Genomic DNA, 21,516 nt, shown 5'->3' on the forward strand with positions numbered 1-21,516 from the left:
CAACGGAAGTAAGAAACATTAGTACCAGCAACCTACACAATAGTAGGATGTGATTTTTTGTAATGAGTATTCTCTTGAATCCATACCTTGAGAATTGCCATACTTAGTGAGACTACATAGCATTATTACAGCTAATGTTATAAAATACAATTGTGTTAAAGAACATGATATGAGTAAGCAGGGGTGAGGGAAATAGTAAAAAAGTAAAAAGGAGGTAATTTGAGAAGACTGGAGAAATGAGGAGAAAATAATCCCCAATTTAGATAAATGGCACTGAAACCAAGAAGAAAGAGATGAAGAAAGCTATCATATATGGTAAAATATTGTAGATTATTATAGTACTCTGTTGAATTGAATTACAGTATTATAATACTAGGATGAAATGTGAATGGACTGCAGTTGTGTGATTCAGTAAAAAAGGCCAAAATCATTATGTGAGTTTTGAAACATAGGATATAACATGTGGGTTATGGGTCATGGGTCATTTTTGGGTGGGTGAGAGGGTCTAACCCTATCAGAGATTGAAATAGCAGAGGTTATAAAGCTTACATTTTCAAAAATAAAATCAAATGTCATTGCTATTTTTGGAATTCACCATTAGATTATTATTGCTTTTAAAAATCAGTGTTGGCCTCTTACTCTCTTTTTCCGTATGTCCAGAGGCAAATCCTTGTAGCATCAGTTGATTTTGCTAAAATGCTATGGGTGGCAAAGAGAGATGATGGTATTAATGACCAAACATTACACTCATCAAATATTGGGTTAACAAAGAAACGGTTATGTTTCCTACAAAATAGCAGATGCTTGTCTTGAAACCTGATTTGTGGCTGCTTTTAATCTCAATTCCATGCACGAATCTTTAGTCGCAGAGTCTCAGCAAGAGTTGAAGAACTAAACTAGGCCCATCAAGAACTTAATCCCTTTAATACAGCTCTAAATAAAGTCAAGTCATTGTTTTTTCCAGTAAGTTGACAAACCTGTGTTACTGGTATTGCAGACCATGACTATTATGGTACAGTTAAAAAATAAACTGTTCACATATTTTACATTGTTATTAGAATTGAACTAATAAAAATCTACACCAATGAGATGCAGAAATTATTTAATATTTGATATGTCAAAAATTAGCAAACACAAATCATTCTTTTTAGGTGTCTTTTTAGTAATAGTGGGGTACCCTGAGTTTCACACCTATCTTTCCACTTTAAGCATCTGATAGCATTTACTGCTCTAGCACAACACAGTATTGGGGCACCTGGGTAGCTCAGTCAGTTAAACATTCAACTCTTGGTTTTGGTTCAGGTCATGATATCACAGTTTGTGAGTCTGAGTCCCACATCAGGCCCCGCACTAGCAGTGTGGAGCCCGCTTGGGATTCTCTCTCTCTTCCTCCCTTTCTGCCTCTCCCCTGCTCGTTCTCTTCTCTCTATCTCAAAATAAATAAGTAAAACTTAAAAATTATCATTAAAACTCTTTTTTCAGAAGTGGAGATTCTAGGGGTTCCTGGGTGATCTAGTCGGTTAAACATCCAACTTCAGCTCAAGTCATGATCTCACAGTTCCTGAGTTTGAGCCCCACGTCAGGCTCTGAGCGCTCAGAGCCTGAAGCCTGCTTCAGATCATGTGTGTCTCTCTCTGCCCCTCCCCTGCTCATGCTCTGTCTCTCTCTCTCTCAAAAATAAACATTTTTAAAAATTTTTAATAAAAATGTAGAGATACTAATAATAAATGGTAATGTATCAAAAATAATAAAAACAAGAGAGAGAAAAAAGCCTGCATCATTATCATCATTGCCTCAGTCACAACACTGTAAATACACAGGTGAATGTGGAGAGTACAATACAGTTTAGGAAGGAGAAGAGCCCATAGAGAACACGCAAGGGCAAGCTTTCTAATTATTGCCTACAGCCCTTAAACAATGAGATGACGTATCAGTCTACCAAAGTTGTTCTAGCCCAAGATCACAAAATTTGTTTTTCCTCTTAGAAGTCTCTGAAGAGGAAGACAAGTACACTCTCTGGACACAACTTTCATAGCCTCTAATCACAGCAGTGAAAATATTTACCCCTTAAAATTAAAAGTGATGACCGAACAAAATGGATTTTTTTTCTATACAATTTACGGATCTGTTCATTTGCCTTTTGTTTGAAAGTAAGCCATAATTTGCAACTTACATAATTATTTTCAGACTCTTCTCTACCCAGGATGCAGTTTTCGACTTCCACTTTCTGGGTGCAAATATATGAAAAAGGCTTTCTCTACCTTAGTCTTAACTGCTCATAGTTGATGCCCTCTGCACATGAGAGCCAAGGGAGAGTCACGGGCGGTCCAAAGTGGCAGGGTAGGGGCGCCTGGGTGGCTCAGTTGGTTAAGTGTCCGACTTCGGCTCAGGTCATGATCTCACAGTTTGTGGGTTCGAGCCCCGTGTCAGGCTCTGTGCTGACGGCTAGCTCAGAGCCTGGAGCCTGTTTCAGATTCTGTGTCTCCCTCTCTCTCTGACCCTCCCCTGCTCATGCTATCTCTCTCTCAAAAATAAATACAACATTAAAAAAAAAAAAAAAAAACAAGTGGCAGGGTAGCCTGACTAAATGGCAATATTAATCACACACAAAATTTTAAGTTAATGTTCTTAAGCCTACTTTTTTTCATAAGGTAGGCATAAGCTTGTAATGGGCATCTGTTAAATATAGCTATGGATCACATTGGATTTGTCCCTCTTTTTTTTCCTTAAAGCAAACACAGCCACACACCCCACTTCTTATGTCCTTGGTCTCATCCTTCTCTGACATGCTCTTGTTTTAACATCTTCAATAACTTCTTCACCACTAGATCCTTCCATCAGTCTACACACATTTTCACATGTACACTATCTTAAAAAGAAAAAAATGTTATTTCACTTTTCTCTATTTTTTCAGTTCACTTTTTTTTTTTATCATGCTTTCATCTTGTGTTTTGAAAGAGTAAATAAACCATGTTCTCAGAGCAGATGCCACATTATATAAAGACAATCTAGATATGGGTTTTACTCCTTCCAGATAGCCAGTTCCCTGAGAGCAAGAACTAAGTCCTGTATCTCTATATGTTCACCAGCTAGAACTGGTCCCCATTACACAGCAGATACCCAACAAATAGTACATGAACTAAGTTGAATCCCTCACCCATTTACTCTTATCTTTTAAAAATGTCTTCTGTTCTCACAACTCTACTGAAGGTCAATAAATCAAACATGCTTTTCTCCCCTTCTACATGCTTCACCCCATTGCAGCACTGAACGGTGCAAAACCATGCGCTTTGGAGGTGAATGGGACTCAGAACAGTTGTTTGCTGGCTGTGTAACCTTGGGCATGTTACCCAACCTCAATTTCTTCTTTGGTAAAATGAATGCAAGAACATACTATCTCTTCTAGGATGCCTGAGAAAGTTGAATAGTATTGTATACATCCAAATCTGATATATTGGGGTTTTTTGGTTTGGGGTTTGGGGTTTTTTTAGTTTATTTATTTATTTTGAGAGAGAGAGACAGAGAAAAACAGGAGGGACACTCAGAGAGAGAGAGAGAGACAGAAAGACAGAGAGAGAGAAAGAGAGAGAGACAGAGACAGAGAGAGAGAGAGAAAACCCCAAGTAGGCTTTGCACGGTCAGCACAGAGCCCCATGAGGGGCTTAAACTCACAAACCATGAGATCATGACGTGAGCCAAAATCAAGAATCATATGTTTAGCAGACTGAGCCACCCAGGCGCCCCAAGGTCTGCTATATTGTTAATGCTCAGTATGTGTTCAGTTTTTTCCCCTTCTTACACCCTTCATGTTCCATTTCCCACAACCCTGCAGTCTCCATTATCATACACTGTAGTCTCTCAGGCTCAGCCACTACTCTTCTCTGCAACATGGAGTCTAAGACTCTGTCCTTATTCCTCATTCTTTCATTATTTACCTCTATCTTTTGATAACTCCATCCAATCTTTGAATTATATTTACCTTTGAATTGCATTTCTTCTGCTTACTGACTTCAAATCCCTCTCCAGCCTCCCCATCTTTTGCTCCCCCACAGCAGGCTAGCCATCTGCTGGGTGTTCGTGAGCTCAAGCATACAGCTCCCATACAAATATGCCACTGCCTCCACTCACCCAATATGCTAATCCTCTGGAGTTTTCCAGGTTGGTACTGAGATCACCACTTTATAGAGTCAAACAAGCCAGAAGTCTGGGCACCCTTCTTGACCTTCCACGTTCTACAGCCTAACTCTGAAGCATCCCTCCCGACCAAACATTTTAAATAGCTCCGGTTGTCTACAGTGAAGTCTCTTCTGTTTTCCTCCTTTCTGTTTATGACTAACAGAGCTAGACAACCAGTAACCTCCCTTTCACCAACTCTGGTCATCCTTGTTACTGCCTGAATGCTATTAAGACCAAGGCCTTAGTTTGGCATTCAAAACTCTCTATAGCCTAGTGATTATTTGTCATTTCACACTCAATTTCTACAATTCTCATACATCACCTTGTACTCTAACCAAAGTGAGCTGCTCTAAGCATTGCATTCATGATTTCAGAGATCTCTGCTTTCCTCTTATGACCCCGTGCCTTCCCCAGTACCCATCCTCCAAATCTTTTCAAATCTTACACATCCCAGTAGGCCCAGTACCAATATCCTTTCTCTGTGAAGACTTTCCTGGGCTCCACAGCTAACTGCTATCTTTTTTTCTTCTAAACAGTGAAGATAATTTAGCAGGTCCTCCTTTAGAATACTTATTTTCTACCAAACACTAGTCACTCATGTATACCACACATTCTTTCTCCTTCCCAGACTTGTCCAACCTCTCCCTATCACCACCTTTATTGATATCCTCGGGAAAAACTTACAGTGGCTTAAAAAGAATCCAGACATCAAGGTATATAAATAAGTAAGTAAATCTTAAATGTATACACAAAATTAATTCAATAAACTCTCCAGGAGATAGCAGAACATCTCCAGCAAATAAAGTTGCCGTACATATAAAGTTACATAGTCAAAGCTGTGAGACTTGCAATTCCAGGAACTCCACTGTGCTCTGGGTGGTAAAGATTGTTGGAAATCCGACCACCAGATAAGTGGAGTGTCGCTGTATAACCAAAGGCTTCTTGCCAAAGATTTATAATTAACAACAGAATCAACTGGCATTACTAAACTATATTTCATTTCTTTAATCTCCTTTTCCTCTCTTTTGTTTTCCTCCTCCCTGTTTGTGACTGATAGAGCCAGATGATCAATAATCTGTCTTTCACCAACTCTGATCATCATCTCTGCCACTGCCTTGATGCTATTATTCACTTTAATACATTAATCCTTTGGTTGAAATTCTTAAACCACAATTCTTCATTAACGGACCATCTTGGCATCCACGTGCTGATAGCAGCTTGTCTGATGTTTCAAAAAATATATATATATATATATGTATATATATATATATATATATATATATATATGAATGAAACCTCTCTCCCCCAAATATCCTAACTGAAGAGAGAAAGATACAAAACAGAAAGATTTCAGCTCTTTGGCATGATCAAAGATATAAAAAGAAAATTGAATCCTATTACATAAATCAGAGAACAGGGAAGTTTCACCTTGCTATTACAATTAGATGTCAATATGTCATTTAATGACGAAGTGCTGAGAAATATTATGGCATTTTATTGAATCGTACTCTCGTTACTATCACAATGAGAAATAGAACACACACTGTACCGGTTAGCCGACCAAACCTTCGGATGATTGCTGTAATCTTTGGTGGAGCCCAGTGATTTTTGCTCCTTTTCAGAAAGACATTAAAGTGACAGTGTGGCAGGCCATTTTTTCCACCACACACACTAAAACTAGTGTGCGTGCAGCCAGACCCTGCCAAAGCACGTTGCATTCATACAAAGATCCATACAGATCTTAATCATAAAATAATCCATTCTGTGCTCTGTTTTTATGACATTTATATGAATCTGGCCACAGCCTCATCAAGCAGTTCACAGAGGAAAATTGTTCTATTTATGTGGTCGAGACAGGGTGGACTTGATTTTCAAGCAAAGAGAAAAAGAAAGAAATACCCCATTTTTGAGGCTGCAAATCTGGAACTCAAAAGAACTATTTTACACCATTTTGTAACTATATTTGTAACAGAGGATCAGAAGAGATGATAGCCTTTTTCTCTGTCCCCTGTCAGTAGTAAAGTCCTGTATTGATATTTCTGAAACTGAGAGACTGAGTGAGGACACCTGGAAATAGTTTTCTCCTCTTTTATTTAATTGTAAAAGGCAAAGAAATGGTTGTGTGGGTAAAAGTGGAAAGGAAACTTTCCAATGTGCATCTGCTTTAATTTATTCTTGCCCCTCCATTGTAAGAACTAATAATTTTTCAATTAATTTCCCCATCTTTTGCTGCGTTTACTCCTCTAGGTAGGTCACCTTCACACACCCCAAAAAAGGTGATGCCTGAAAATGTGTACAGACTCATCTGACCTTGCTTTCAGGTTTGCGATGATGATGTACTTGCCAGTGTCACCAATTTCTGCACCTTACTAAGATATACAGAAATAAAGACAACTGTTTTATTTCCTATAGCATCTCTGGGAAAGCTCACTTTCTGAGTAGTGTGTGAATACGTATTCTGGGTAAAAATACGTCATAGTGTTCCATGCACTTGCACCACTCTTCACTCATTTATAATGGTTCTGGCTTCACTACCAAAGCCCCCTGGTAATTGTAGTTCTAATAACATCACATACAGCTCTTTTAGATGCCACGTTCATTCTCTCCATGTCAGAAATGAGAATCTTATGGTCTAAATCCTACATTTATGAGAAAGATCTGAGTTCCAGGTTTCCGGCTTCTTTAAAGGTGCCTTTACTTGTTTGAGCGTGGAATAATAAGTAAAGTCCAGGAACAAGTATATAATCAGACACCATGTGACCCGAAGAACCACATTAGATGTGGATATTTTTGTATACATTTCATTACAAAATAAACCTTTTCACTTTTCCCTTTCAAATAATAAAAAACACTCCTTTCTTTTAGAACAAAAGAAAGGAAAAGAGGAAGTGGCAGTAAGTGTAAGACTGCTGTAAGAAGCTGAATTAATGTGAATAATTATGTAACAATTGCCCCTAATTAAATAAGGATAATGTTCAAGGTTCTTTTTTTTTTTTTTCTCAGAAACCACTGGTATTTAGGAATATACTCTACACAGCTTTCTTCCTCCAGCCACCCTCCCCCAAATAAATGACAGCATAAATAGACACATAAACTCCATATGAATCATTAGTGTGTGAGATACTGTTACCCTGGGGCTGCTCTAGCTCACATATATTCCCTTCTTCCTATTTCAAATCTTTAAAATATTTTCTTTTCAAATACTTATAAAAGCACGTATGGTTGAAATAAAAATAAAGCACATACAGATGATATTTTCAAACACAGCACTCTCATATACTGGAAGGAAAATACGCATGTTCTGCTTCTCTGGGTCCAGTATATACATTCAGGGAAAGTAAGAGCTTAAAAGTAGGGAAGATCAAGAATAGATCACAGAACTACTTTAAAATGTTACAACTGTCATTTAGAAAAAAAAAAAAAATTGGCAGCTTTCACCCAGTCCACCTACCTAATGTTCAAGTTTATGAAGGAATGCACATTCCATTGCTAAAAGTGTGTATATGTAAAAGCATATGTGTTTCACACGCAATCACTATGTGAAGATGAGAAGCTGCTGATAAATTTCAGCCATTTTAAAATATATTTAAATTTTAAAATCCCTTTATTAAAAAAATCTACTCGAGAGTTTGTCCAGAGAATAACTCTTTATCAATGTCAACATCACTTTATGCTTTAGCCAGCCCTAAATTTGTGGAAATAATCTCCATGGTTAAGGCTGCCATAAAATCCTCCAAATCCAACATCTAACTGTCTCTTTTCTGAATATAAGGGACCTCCCAGAAAGCATGTTTGATGCCTCCCTCCCTCTGTTGTTGTGGTTGTTGTTGTTTTTAACTTTTAGGATGCCAGCTTCTTATAAGAGCTAAGACACGAGAAGCAAAGTTGGAGAGTTCAGCATGAAGCAAAGAGGTGGAGCATATACCTGTTTTGTTTTTTGTTTGTTTTGTTTATTTTGCCGAACGATGAGAAAATTCTGTATACTCCTTGAGGACAGTGAGAAAGGTCATTAATGTTTTGTTGTTGTTGTTTCTGATCTGGCAGAGATAGGCATCTCCCTAAACTGCATTTTCCTTGACAACACTGGGATTTAGAGGAGGGGCAACCTTTCCATATGAAGAATCGCATATCAAATGTAGCCTGACCACATGAAATTAGCTGTAATGAAGACAAAAGAATGCAAAGTAAGTGTGACATTAAAAAAAGAGCCCCAATTCTACATTTATCAGCCAGGTCCATGCACCGAGCACATCTTCAAAATGTAGTAGGGAACACTTTTCTGGAATAAGAGAAGAATTGCTCAATGGAGCCACATTATAGTGTATATTGAAGTTACATGATCACAACTATATGTAATGTGGCTAAAAAGATAAACAAGGAAAAATCTGCTTATGCATCAAGATTACTGGAAGTAATCAAGAAGTACTGCTGGTACTTCTACCAGTAATTTCCACAGAATGAACATGAAATAAGACACATGAAGCCACTCTTTCTTTAGCCAATACCTGTTGTCATGTGCCTTTCATATATTAAACAGCTTCCGTCACTGTAGGGTGAATCTGATAACCATTGTTTTCTACACTATGGATCCTAAATACAAGCCAACTACTTTATTTATGGTCAAGCAAGAACCAAACCAAAACAAATAAACAAGCAAAAACAAAACAAAACAAAACAAAAAAACTAACAATCTATTCCATTGGTCTCTAATATGGCAGCTTCCTAAGGAAAGATTCTAAAGGTAATTTTGTCTATTCCTCCCCCCCCCCTTTTTTTTAGTTTATTTATTCGAGAGAGACAGAGACAGCACAAGTGGGAAAGGGGCAGAGAGAGAGGGGGAGAGAGAAAGGGGGAGAGAGAGAATCCCAAGTAAGCTCTATGCTGCCAGCTAGTAGCCCAATGTGGGGGCCACACTCATTAAACCATGAGATCATGACTGAGCCAAAACCAAGAGTCAGTCGCTTCACCGACTGAGCTACCCAGGCATCCTGAACACAATTTTATTCTTATATACTGACTTTAGAAACGTGTTCATAGCTGTATCAGATAAGACACTCTACATATCTTTTTTTTCTTTTCTTCTTATTTTTTTTTAGACATTTAACATTCCCAACAGAACTGATCCTTGGTACACATTAAAGAAATCAATTGGTAAAGCAAAACATTTATTGAATATCTGCAGTATGCCAACCTAGATGCTATGGGCAATAAAAGAAAACATACTACATGATATCAATCATCAAGTAATTAAAAACTTTATGTATGAAAACTACAGAAAAAGGTTTTGTAGGTAGTGCTTGAGGTGAGTACTGAAAGAGGAAGTATAGATTAGAGTGAATGAAGTTCAATTTTTTAAATTTACTGTTACATAGTTAAATGACTGATAAGATCAAAATACATAATCCTCATTCAGAACAATTTTCTACCCAAAGAATGAATGGTGGGGAAAAAAACGAAAACAAAAACAGGCAAGGTGACAGACTTGGATAGAATAAATAGGTTGTCCATTTTTATTTTGGTATCTAAATGGCAAAATTATGAAAATGACATTAGAATGTTCTCTGGTGTTCAGAGAAATCATTGGTTTGACACACTGCATATATTACAAATGGCCCTTGAATTTCTCACTAGTCCAGACTATCCACAGGAAGGAGACCTTTTTATCATAGTTTAAAGACAGCAATTCACCATGGAAGTATTGAAGCCCGTCAAGGTCATGTGTTTGCATATACTATGAAAATCTCTTAAAAAGTCAAATATCCTAACAGAATATCTAAAACGCAATCACTAATTTCTATTACTTTGGAAGGAAGCTAAAAAAATGTATAAAACACACATACAAACAGCAGTATAATGGGACTGTTTTTCATTTTGACAATCTGTTTTAGCCAACAAAAATGATTAAGTCAATGATCTACCTAAAAAATAAGAATGGTTATGGCATACCTGGCCACCCTCTTTCCGATCTTTTTTTCTTTTAACAAACACACCTGTATTCCTTATTTGTATACAAAGAAATACACTCAAAATAACATCGTCACATGTGTAGGTTAGGCCAAGCCCTGTTAACTGTGGGCACTTGGAAACTGGAAGACAATGGAGTTCCCGGATGTATATACAGCCCCCTGCAGAAGAACAGCAGGAAAAACTCTGCAAACTTCAATCGAGGAAGCTCTGGCTCACTTGTGAAATAGTATCTGGGAAGCAATAGGCCATTTGTGATGTTGCCGCAAGTAGGAATGGAGGTATCTTGTTTTGATCAAAGCTCCGTAATACCTTAAGTGGCAGAGAGATAGCCCTGTGAGCAAGACTCTATAAGCAGCCGCAAAGGACGGGAGCCTACAGAAGCACAGAGTCACGCGGGGATTGATTGCAGGAGCCTCCATCTCTCTTTCTGGGATTAAAGCCCATAAAGATAGCAACACCATCATCAGTGTCATCTTCCAAACAAAGGACCACAATATCGAGAGAACAATATTAATTATAGTCAAAATCACTTGTGCACTCAGCGATTTCAATAGGGACAATCAGTTTAAGTGGCGGTGGCAAATTCTCAACATAAAACACACTTGCTACAATCCAAACTGGATTTCGCGAGAGGTGAGCAGCCGCTTTAGTTGCTTAATCTGGTTATATTTGAGCTAAAGTAGTTCACATTTTTAGAATGAATGAATCAAAGGCGTAATTGTTTTTGTCATCTGCACAGCAATTTTACTCCTGAATGCATTGTTTTAGGCAGGAATTAATAAAAATTGCATGCGCTTCAGGTGCTGGGTAGATCACCCTTTTCCACACAGCCCAGCCTGGAGCTGTGAATGCTCCTTTTCTTATTATCAGTTAATAATTCTCTCTCATTGAGGCAAATTAGGAACTTGACTGTGTTCGAGAGTCCAGAACACTGCTAGAGGCAAAAGGGGGCTAAATGGCAGAAATTCCTGTCTGAGCAAGATGCATGAAGCACGACATTGTGTCCACCACAAAAGCCGCTCTGTATTTTTGATCCTTTCTAATTTAATTAGCCCAAGAGGTAGCGCATTAATTTGCCAAGAATTCTTCTGATGCGAAAGCTGCCCTTATTGCAGTGAAGGGAAAAAATAACCTGCGTGCTACAGTGGCATGCTCGTAATGAAAGGGGGTTATTTTTGTGTTACAAATGGCATTGCAGGGTTACAAGAGACCTTTAAACCTTTTTATCTCTGGTTAGGTCATATGTAACACACTGCAACACAAAGCGCTAATTAACCAATTCTGGTCCAGACATCTTTTAGAACACTTAAGAGAGTTGCACAGTTAGAACCCAGGTCAAACGCATTGCTTTGTTTGCTTTTCAAACCTGAAAACATCCTCTGGCATAGATATTAGAAATAGAACAGAAAAATCGTCCATTGGCAGTTCAGTTACTCTACGGACTCGCACTCTTCGATATTTATTCCTGTCTGTTTCCTTTCTGTTTAATGATATTCTTTATGTGGGCAAGCTGGAGCCTTGAGGTCCCTTAGAAGGCCTCTTGGCTCTTTATGCTGTATTTGTTTGGTAAATTGTCTCCATGTTAATCTTCTTCATCAAATACTTGGAGTCGGTTTTTGAAAAACTTTGATCAGATCTACCACCACCAAGCTTCTTCATCGCCATGTGCTTCTGATATGCACTTCTGCACTCAAATGGGTCGTTTACTCATTAAAGAATGAGAAACATGCATCCTACCATAAATTCTCCCCAATACTCTGAACCGTTAATTAAGCTTATGCAATCATGTCTCCTGTTTGCGGAACTATTTCTTTTCTAGAAATTACAGGATCCCATGTAGGGACCTCCAACACCCTGTTGCTTTCCCTCATCGCTTTCCGTCCCGGCTGCCTCAATGTGGCTGGGTAAAAACACTCCCTCCCAGAGACTAAGTCAAGAAAATCTGAGGATTATTACATTTTACATTCAATTCTCCTGTCCCTTTAATGAAAACCAGTGGAAGACAATAGCTGTAAAGGAAGCATGGATACTTCCTTCCCTCCCAGTTTCTGGCTAGAAATCAGTGAATTAAGGGAAGGTGGCATTTAGAGTGTTTTCGGCTATGCATTATGGATACCCAAAGGCATCACAAGTAGCCTGTTTATGGCAGAGTGTAAGATTCAGTAGCCAGACTGAGAAGAGGAAATTAGCATTGTCAAGAGGCAGGGCAGGATGGATCCAGGTTCAAGGGAGTGGCCTGGGGTGAGAGGGCAGACAGCAGAGGAGAGAGAAGAGCCTCTGGAGAGAAGAGAGGGGTCTTTTTAAAAAAGGGATTGTGGACAAGGGAGAGGTTAAAAAACACGAGGAAAAGAAAAACAGTAATTGGGTGTTAATTGCAAGGGAAAGATAGGGGTTGGGGGGGTGAACTGAATTTGGAGAATCTCTTAATTTAGCAACATTTTCTCATGGGCAGCAGTACAAAATAATCCAGTTTCTTAAAACAGAGCTTGTCCTTTCAAAATATTTTTATTTTTTAAAGGAAACACACTTCCAGACATTTTCGTTCCAACCTAGAAATACTTTTCAGTTTGATTTACAACATACAGTTTTAAAAAAACCCTCAAATTAATTTTTGTTCTGAAATTAAAATTATTTATCTTCTATATTGTTTTGTAGATTATGTTTAAAAATCCACATCTAATAATATGATGGCTATTTTCTTTCACAAATTAAAAAGTTCATATATATGTTATTAGTATCACATATGAGCAAGATAACTTAGCTTGAGAATGTGCTTTTATAGATATATGTTAAACTGTTCTGAATTTTTCCAGGTTGTCCAAATGATTTGAAAGGGTAAAAAGATTTTTTAATACACAGTAAATACTTCTGAAATAGTGAATTAAAATGAAAAACAGATGACACATTTATTCAGCTTTTGGCTTCTGTAACATCAAACAGCACATTTTCTTCAAATGGTTTCATCAGTGGACCGGTAACCTCTTAAAATGATTGACTCAAACATGTCACTTATTTGATGATTGCAGGTTTATAAAATAGTCCCTATTTTTTTTAATCCGTCAACATGTTACATATGTCTCACAATAGATTAAAAGGTAGCATTTATTCCTATGCTTTTTCTGCAGATACTTTTAAGTTTTCACATAAAATGATGATATAATGTATGAACAAAGTATTTTAAGTCCATTAAAGAAATATGTTAAAATTTGTAGTTGATGAGTTTATTAATTTTTTTTTTAAGATTGATAAAGTCAATCGAACAGAGCTCACAGAAAGAAAAAAACAAACAGATTTTTGCCAGGATGATAGGCAGGCATGGAATTTATTCAAAGTAAAGGGTGGAAAGCAAATGAAAGGTATATACAAAATTTAAAAGGAAAAAGATAGCAAAATCATTATTTTGAGTTCATTTTTAATGATAAGAAACTACTATCAATGACTTGATAAGATGAAAAATGTTTTTTTTCTCTTGAATTCCAGATACCTCCCTAATCTCAGAGAATACACAACAGAGCAGAAAGAACTTACCTATGTCTACTTTCAAGATAAAGCCAGGACCCTGAGATCTCAATCCATCCTCCTAAAATACCACGGAGCCCATACCAGGATAGGTCTGAGAATGCATACATTCCCTGATAGTCTCCATGTCCCTGGAAATCTGTTGATACTTAAATACCCTCAGTTGGGACAAATTTAAGAGGAACTAAAAATATAAAATCCTCCCTGGAGGAAAAGGAAGAGTAAAAGACCAATGGCAAGAAATAGATTTCTCCCCAACCATACCAAGAATGAAAAAGGGCACCTTGACCTCTTGGTGTGGGCCTGGGATAAGTGTTCTGAGGTGATGTCTCAGGCAAGGTCACAGTCCAAGCAGATGACACACTGTGTGTGGAGGCTGAGAAGAGTTTAATAAAAGGACACTCAACAAAAATATGGGTAGGGAAATGGCTCAGAAATAGAGTGCACCGGAGCCAGTGAGAGCAGAGAGCTGATTACACTGTGAGGCCTTGAGAGACAAGAGGAAGGAATGGTTACTAGAGCCCAGAGAGAGGTGACTGCAAAGGACCACTCACCACACAGAGGCCGGGTCTTGGATAGAGGGCCACAGCCAACTCACAATCGCCCACCAGGGAGGGAGCTGGGGGAACTAACACCTACACCCCACTCTCCTCACCCTCTGCTCCGCCATTGTCAGAGACTGTGTCAGAGACCAGCCGGAAAGTAGAGAGCAGTGTCTGCAATCATTCTCTCAGGGAGAGAATGGCCTAGGAGGGCTGTCATAAGATAACCAGCACAGGTGACTTTGAATATTTAATTGTGGAGAAGAATCAGTTCTTAACATGAATACAAACTGTTAATGACCTTGTGGAAGGAAACCATGGTGTCTTTTTCAGAAGCAAAATTTGCAGTACTCTAGGATAAGAAATGTATATGCCCTCACCCACACCCAGACACACAGAGACCAAACTATTCTTCAAAGAAAAATAGATGTCAAATTATGAAACAAGATAATATAAAATATATAAAATTATGACAATGAAACATAAGAACATATAAAACTATAGATAACTTTAAAATTCTGTGACCAGCCTCAGTTTCTCATTATTAGGAAATATAATCTATCCAGTCAAAGTATTATAACATATGAGGAACAGTGAGAGAATGAGGAAGAAAAAAAAAAGTAAAACAAGCAAAGACAGATAACTGAGGGAAAAGTTCATTGAAACATGGTTCTTTTCATTTCCCGTTTCTTCCCCACAGCACAGGTCCAGATTGCTTGTTAATTCTTAGAAGCCAGAAGCTAAGGGTTCCCTGAAATCTCACTGTTCTTAAGGCTTTTTTTTCCCTACAAGGCAGGAGATCCCACCCTGTTTTCTAAGCAATCTTAGAAGGAAGACATCTAGAAGTACAGAAGTACGATTCTCCAGTCAGGGGGAGATGGGGGCCACTGAAAAGCTATTTCCATGACTACTGAAGCTATTTTGGGTCTAGATTTCTATTCTGCACCCATTCCTCACCCCTTGTGCAGCTCCCGTGTGGAATCGTGAGGCTCCTTTGAGGATATGAAGGATCCTAGGTCCTGGCCTTCTAGGGACCATCTTTGTGCACACAACCCCATGGGCCAGTCTCTGCGCAAGTATCCGCACTTCCCTGACCTACATGCACACAACTGAAAACATCAAAACTATACATTCTCTGTCATGTCATGTTGATTACCGTCTTAAGTACATTTTTATTCCTCTCTTTCTTCCTTTCCTCCTTCCCTCATTTTAACACACATTCATTTCATAGACCTTTACTGAGCTCCAATATGTAAGCCACTGGGCAAGGCTAAGGATACCAAAGATCTCAAGGTCCCCCAGCCAGAGCTGGGGCAACACACAAAACAGCAGAAAGAGAGAGACGCGTTGTCTCACTGTCCTCTTCCACACCCTTGGCGCCCAACAGCAGATACTAAGTGGATAAATTCATACCTAGAGCACATCTATGTATTATTGCATAAATGCGTACAGATGTATATACATAGTCTGATCCTAAAATACGTCCAGTCCCTTGGGGAAAGATCCTCCTCCACTCACCACCCTGTCTCCTGGCATCATTCCTATGTTTCCCGGTCTTTCATTGAACTCCAGCAGGTTTTAAAGAATTAAACATATGCAAGGATGGTAAAGCACACTCAGAATGGCAGATAGAAGCTCATTGGTGGATGAGGGTTCACAGTGGAAGGAGCTGGGAATCAGCTCTGGAAGAGGAGGAAGGATGTAAACAAAGGGATGATAGATGCAGAGGGTGTTATAAGGCTGTGGGGGGAAAAAAGTACCAAGGTTCCCTTCAAAAATACCTTCTTTCCATTTATCCCCCTAGAAACCAACTCCTTAGGAACAAACCGACTTTAAATTCAATCTTTGTAACTAAATTGTATGAGGACAGATAATATGTAAAAAAAACCCTTATTTGGGTAGTCACGTCTTTTCAGAAGCATCTGGTCTTAGGACAGAATATACACTTCTCCAGAGCTATGAGAATCAGCTGGGTAGCCTTAAAAAATTTGGGTCCAAGGCTGCCTGGACCTTAATCTGAGTGGCCTGGTTGGTTAAGCACCCAACTCTTGATTTCAGCTCAGGTCACACACGATCTCACTGTTCAGGATTTTGAGTCCCACATCAGGGTTTGTGCTGACAGCACAGATCCTGCTTCTAACACTCTCTCTCTCTCCTTCTCTCTCTCTCACTCTCTGCCCCTCCCCCACTCTTGTTTTCTCTCTCTCTCTCAAATATAAACATTTCTAAAAGACTTTTTTAAATTATCAGGTCCAGTCCCAAACCAGGTGGGCCCGTGCATCAGTATGGTTCAAAACTCCCCAGTTGAGGGGTGCCTGATTGACTGAGTCAGTTGAGCAGCAGGCTCTTGGTTTCTCTCTGGTCATGATCTCCCAGTTGTGTGAGTTTGAGCCCAGCATCAGGCTCTGGTCTGACAGTGCAGGCTCTGCTTGGGATTCATTATCTTCTTCTCTCTTTGCCTCTCCCACACTCACACTGTCTCTGTCTCTCTCAAAATAAATACTTTCAAAAATAAAAAATAAAACTCCTCAGTTGGTACTCCTGTGCAGACATAGTTGTATGTAATAAGTATGTATGTGGCCATATGATTATTGCATTTGTCTCATCTTTAATAAAAGAAAATTATTCTAAATAATTTTGTTTTGCTTTTGACAACATCATCAAGAATTTATTGTAATAATATACCTTTAAACTCCATCAAAGACAAAGATTGCTATCAAATTTTTAAATAGAACCTATTGTTGTTTAAGGTAATTGAAGCATGGAAGTTTTCTTAATGCTTAATAATAAAATGACCCTCCTAGAAAAATAGCAAGGTCTTGGTAAGCAGATGGGGTTTGGGTCAGAATAATGATGCAGAATTTTTATTCAAGCTGACTCCCTCCCACCCACGTCTTCTATTTTCTCATCTATGCCATATCTGGAGTCGATTGCACAGAATTTAGGGAAGTAAGTAAGATGCAACCCAAGTTAGTTTGGGTAACGCTGATTTACAGGGACTCAAAGTCTCTTTCATCCAAATATTCAGTAATTTTATAAATATGTCGACTTCAGTACCCAGTTTAGTAAGTAGTACAGGTCAGTTTCCCAGCGCATTCGAACAATTTGAGAAGCCATCTTGATGCTGTGCTTGTGCTGTGTACATCACCAGCCGAAATTAAGGACGGGCTTAGTATTTAGAGGTATACTCACAAGGTATGGGAACCCAGATTAGCTCTGGCATATAAACTACCCAAAACATTCTTGTTAACTGGGCAACATGTTTTCTAAAGGTGCAGAATCCACTTTGTTTCTATCACTTGTCAGAGTTAAGCATAAATAATGTACAAACACACAAACTGTGCCAGTATAAAATGTAATATTTGTTTATGAGACACTTCCAGAATCTGACAGTGGCCCTCTGTTAACAATATTTAGGCCATAACTATATTGGCCAAATTTTACCAAAAAAATCCTTAAGCTTTGGGTAGTGTTAAACAGCTTTAAAACCACCCCTGTATCTGGTTTCTAATCTCAGATAAAATGAGGACAGAGTCACCAGGTCGAATACTCATGATGTCGCCATAAAAGCTAAGCAAGAAGAATAAAGGAAGAGGTTGTTACACAGCAGGCTAGCACACTTCTAGTCCTGGGCTCCTTGGACTTCCACATTTTTGTGAACCAATAAAAATCCCTCAAAACATTAGAAAGTTCACCAAGTTACCATTGCTTTTCAAAATTTTGTCAAGAAAGAAAATTAAAGGAATAAAACTACATCCCTTATCACTATATCACGATACCATACAAACATCAAAAAGTAGAAAGTGCAGAATCTCTCGATAAAGGATAATTCTACAAAAAGAATGCACTTAATGAAAAACAATTTTCCTTGAATATCTTATTTCCCTGCAATACCGTTAAAATGTCATCATGGATCAGCCTGGGTCCACCAGCCAGTATTTGAGAATTACTGTTTGGAGGGTGTTCATTTAGTCTCCCATCTGGTTTCTAGGAAAATTCTGCTTACGATCTCCTTGTTACTCGAGCAGACCTCTCCATCCAGCCCATGTAAAGAGTGTCCAGAGCACTCTTAACAAATTGGCAAGGGGTTTCCTCCACCCGGTGTAGGGCTCCGAGCTTCACCAGAGCTTGCAAGAGCACAGGCAACATTAGAAGAATCACTTCCCTCAAAGACCACCATCTATGCAATGCCAGAGTTCTCTTTAATAGCAGTAGTAGTACAGGCAGTAGTAGTGGTCGTGGTAGTAGTGGGAGTAGTAGTAGTAGAGGCAGTAGTAGTGGTCATGGTAGTAGTGGGAGTAGTAGTAGTAGTAGTGGTGGTGGTGGTAGTAGTAGTGGTGGTAGTAGTGGTATTAGTAGCAGAAGGAGGAAGAGGAGTATGGGTAGCAGTAGTAGTGGTGGTGGTGGTAGCAGTAGTAGTAGTAGTGGTAGCAGTATTAGTAGTAGTAGTAGTGATGGTAGTAGTAGTGGCAGTAGTAGTCGTAGTGGTAGTAGAAGTTGTAGTAGTAGTAGTGGTAGCAGTGTTAGTAGTAGTAGCAGTGATGGTAGTAGTAGCGGCAGTAGTAGTCATAGTGCTAGTAGTAGTAGAAGGAGGAGGAGAAGTATGGGTAGCAGTGGTAGTGGTGGTAATGGTGGTGGTAGTGGTAGTAGTAGCTGCAGTGGTAGTAGTAGTAGAAGGAGGAGGAGAGAATGGGTGGTAGTAGTAGTAGTAGTGGGAGTTTGTTTTAAACAAAAATCCAGGCAGCAATCTTTCACCCAGCCCCTAATCCCTCTGATTCAGAGTAAGGATCTGTGCTCAGTTAGTCTTATAAACTAAGGTTTTTCCATATTGTATGGAAATTAAATGGGAGGTAACAAAGTGTGTATGATTTGTCTATTTGTATATAATTGTTATATATTTAGCCAAAACATGGAAGTTTCCCCTACCTTATGAGATTTTTGATTATGATATCCAGAACAATGGGAATAAAAATTGTCTTGCTCATGTTCTACGGTCTATAATAGTATAAGCCTCTGATCTGACATGCCCAAGACAAATTTCCAAATAATGATAAGTGTATACTACTCAAACTGAAAAGCATGTCTGTAGAATTACCTGAGGATCTTGTTTTTCTGCCTTCACAATGACATCCAGATTGTCAATTCTAAGGCAAGTCTTTTATTGTGAAAACCTGAACAGTCATCTGATTCAATATAAAACATGAAAATGTCCTGCAAGTAAGCATACTTCAGATTTAAACTATAGATTTTAAGTTAATTTTAAATGGTCTAATTTTTTATTTCTTTCAGATTTTTCTTAACAGTCTTCTGATCTCCAGTAAAGAATAAAAATAGCTTTATTGGTTCTGTTAACAAATATTTCTTTCCTAACTGATCTGTTTCCATTCTTTCCCAATAATCACCTCACTCCCATGAGTTTCCCCCAATTTTCCCATGCCCTACATACATAGTGATCTCAGACTTTCAATTCTGTGAAATCCTGGAAAAGAAATAGAAGGTCCTTAGGATGGTTTGGGCAGAAAGGTAATCTTGCAGCTTTTTTTCCTCTCCCCCGATGTTAAAGACACAACTCAGGAGAAGACAGGTGCATGGAAAGGAAGTTCCAACCGGACATCTGTACAGGGAGAGCAACAGCAAAGTAGAGCATCAACCAAGTAATGTCCGCATGATTATAAATAAACAAATAAAAATTAACTAGACAATTTAAAATTTCCCATCCAAAACTGAAATCAAGAGCTTTGCTCTAAGGTACTTTATCTGAAAAAAGAGCAGCACAGCTTTACAAATTTGTAGCAAACCAGGACCCTCTCTTTTGTGCAGGCTAAGCATGAAGCAAGCAAATGAGGACCAACTACTCCTGCAAACGGAAGTTAAGAAGGTACACCTAAACAATGACAATCCTTATTTGTAGCCCCCTCTTCCCCTTTTTCTAATGTCTCAGTTGTTATTGACAACACTGTTTTTTGTCCTTCTGCAATTGGCTGAAATACAATATTAACCAGCTAGCCAACCAATTAATGCTGATCTGCACAACATTTGTAAGAATAGTGTTTTCCGTATTTTAAGTCCAGATTTAATCCTGAGAAATTTAATTTGGGATTATGCGTGATCTACCAGATAAGATATATATAGCCACTGTAGAGAAGAAATGACTCTAAGTTCTGCAGGAACTGATTATAGTTGAATTGACCATTTTAGCAAAGATAAAAATGAAACCTACAAACAAAAGGAGGGGAAAGTGCACTTTCAAAAGTGAATTGGTCGCCATCAAAGCATTAGAAAAGTTATGGAGGCTCATATTGACAATGCTATCCAGCTCTGCCTATGAGAGGCAAATACTTAGCCAAAACCTTGGCAACTCCCATTCCTAATATGAGGTAGATATGTCTACCTAAATTCACCTACCATTTGATTTGCCTTTTTCTCATTCTAGGTTCACCAAGCACACTTCTGTCAATAAATCAGATGGCCAGGAGAGCTCCCCAAAGTGAGGGAGCGTGCTTATAAGGTGGGTTTGTGGGTTGCGTTTTTCACTCTAAACTAATAAGATGACATTCTGATTCCACATCAGTCATCCTGAACAATGGATTCACTCTTGATGTGTGATTGAAATCAGGCTTTTGAGACCGAAGACAAAGGACCGGACTGGACAGCATTCAATTCCCCCCAGGCCTTGCCTCTTATCAAGACGCGTTGGAAAAAGACATCGTGAACCATCAGCATGTGTTTTTTTTGTTTTTGTTTTTGTTTTTTTACTTTTCATTTTGAAACTTTTACAGACATTAGTTTTTAACACAACTTTATAAAGACAGTGAAGTTTCACTAAAATATAAAACTAACTCTACTCTTGCCAATGCACCTGGACAGACATGTTTCTTCCTTCCCTGGGATCAGTGTTACATTTTAATATTTATGCTCAGCACAGTTCCTAGAACAGGGTTAATCCTCAAGAAATGTGTTAGTTTTCTACCAAAGAAAACAAGAGTGCCAGCTCTTAACAAGAAAATAATATCTCACCTCATAAGCCTCAGCATTTGCCTAAAAGAAAAAAAAGCCTTTTGGACGATATCAAACTTATAATGCATCAAGGTGGTTTTTAATCTTAATTTAAGATACTTGTTCCTGAATGTTTTCAAAAAAATTAGTCAACGATATAGGCCAGAAATTGTCAAGCAGAAACTCCTATCCTAAGTGCCTAAGTGTGTGGTCTCAGGTAAGGAAGATGTTATGTGCAGAGTGTTACTGGTTTGCAGGAGGTAAGAACCACTCATGGAGGAAAAGTATTTAAACTAATGAAGAGAGCTTTCCAGAA

The 21,516-nt window shown here is 38.5% G+C and overlaps 1 long non-coding RNA gene across 1 annotated transcript in view; it reads left to right on the plus strand.

Annotated features, from left to right (window-relative positions):
- The window catches only part of LOC120223882, a 28,132-nt gene extending 13,906 nt beyond the window's left edge, over positions 1-14,226 (plus strand). The window contains exon 3 of the long non-coding RNA XR_005526392.1: positions 13,624-14,226. This is a non-coding gene — a long non-coding RNA (uncharacterized LOC120223882). The remainder of the gene's footprint in view (positions 1-13,623) is intronic.
- Positions 14,227-21,516: the final 7,290 nt, after the last annotated feature.

This window comes from Hyaena hyaena, unplaced genomic scaffold, assembly GCF_003009895.1.
Source record: "Hyaena hyaena isolate Hyena2069 unplaced genomic scaffold, ASM300989v1 scaffold_1055, whole genome shotgun sequence".
Taxonomy (NCBI): Eukaryota; Metazoa; Chordata; class Mammalia; order Carnivora; family Hyaenidae; genus Hyaena; species Hyaena hyaena.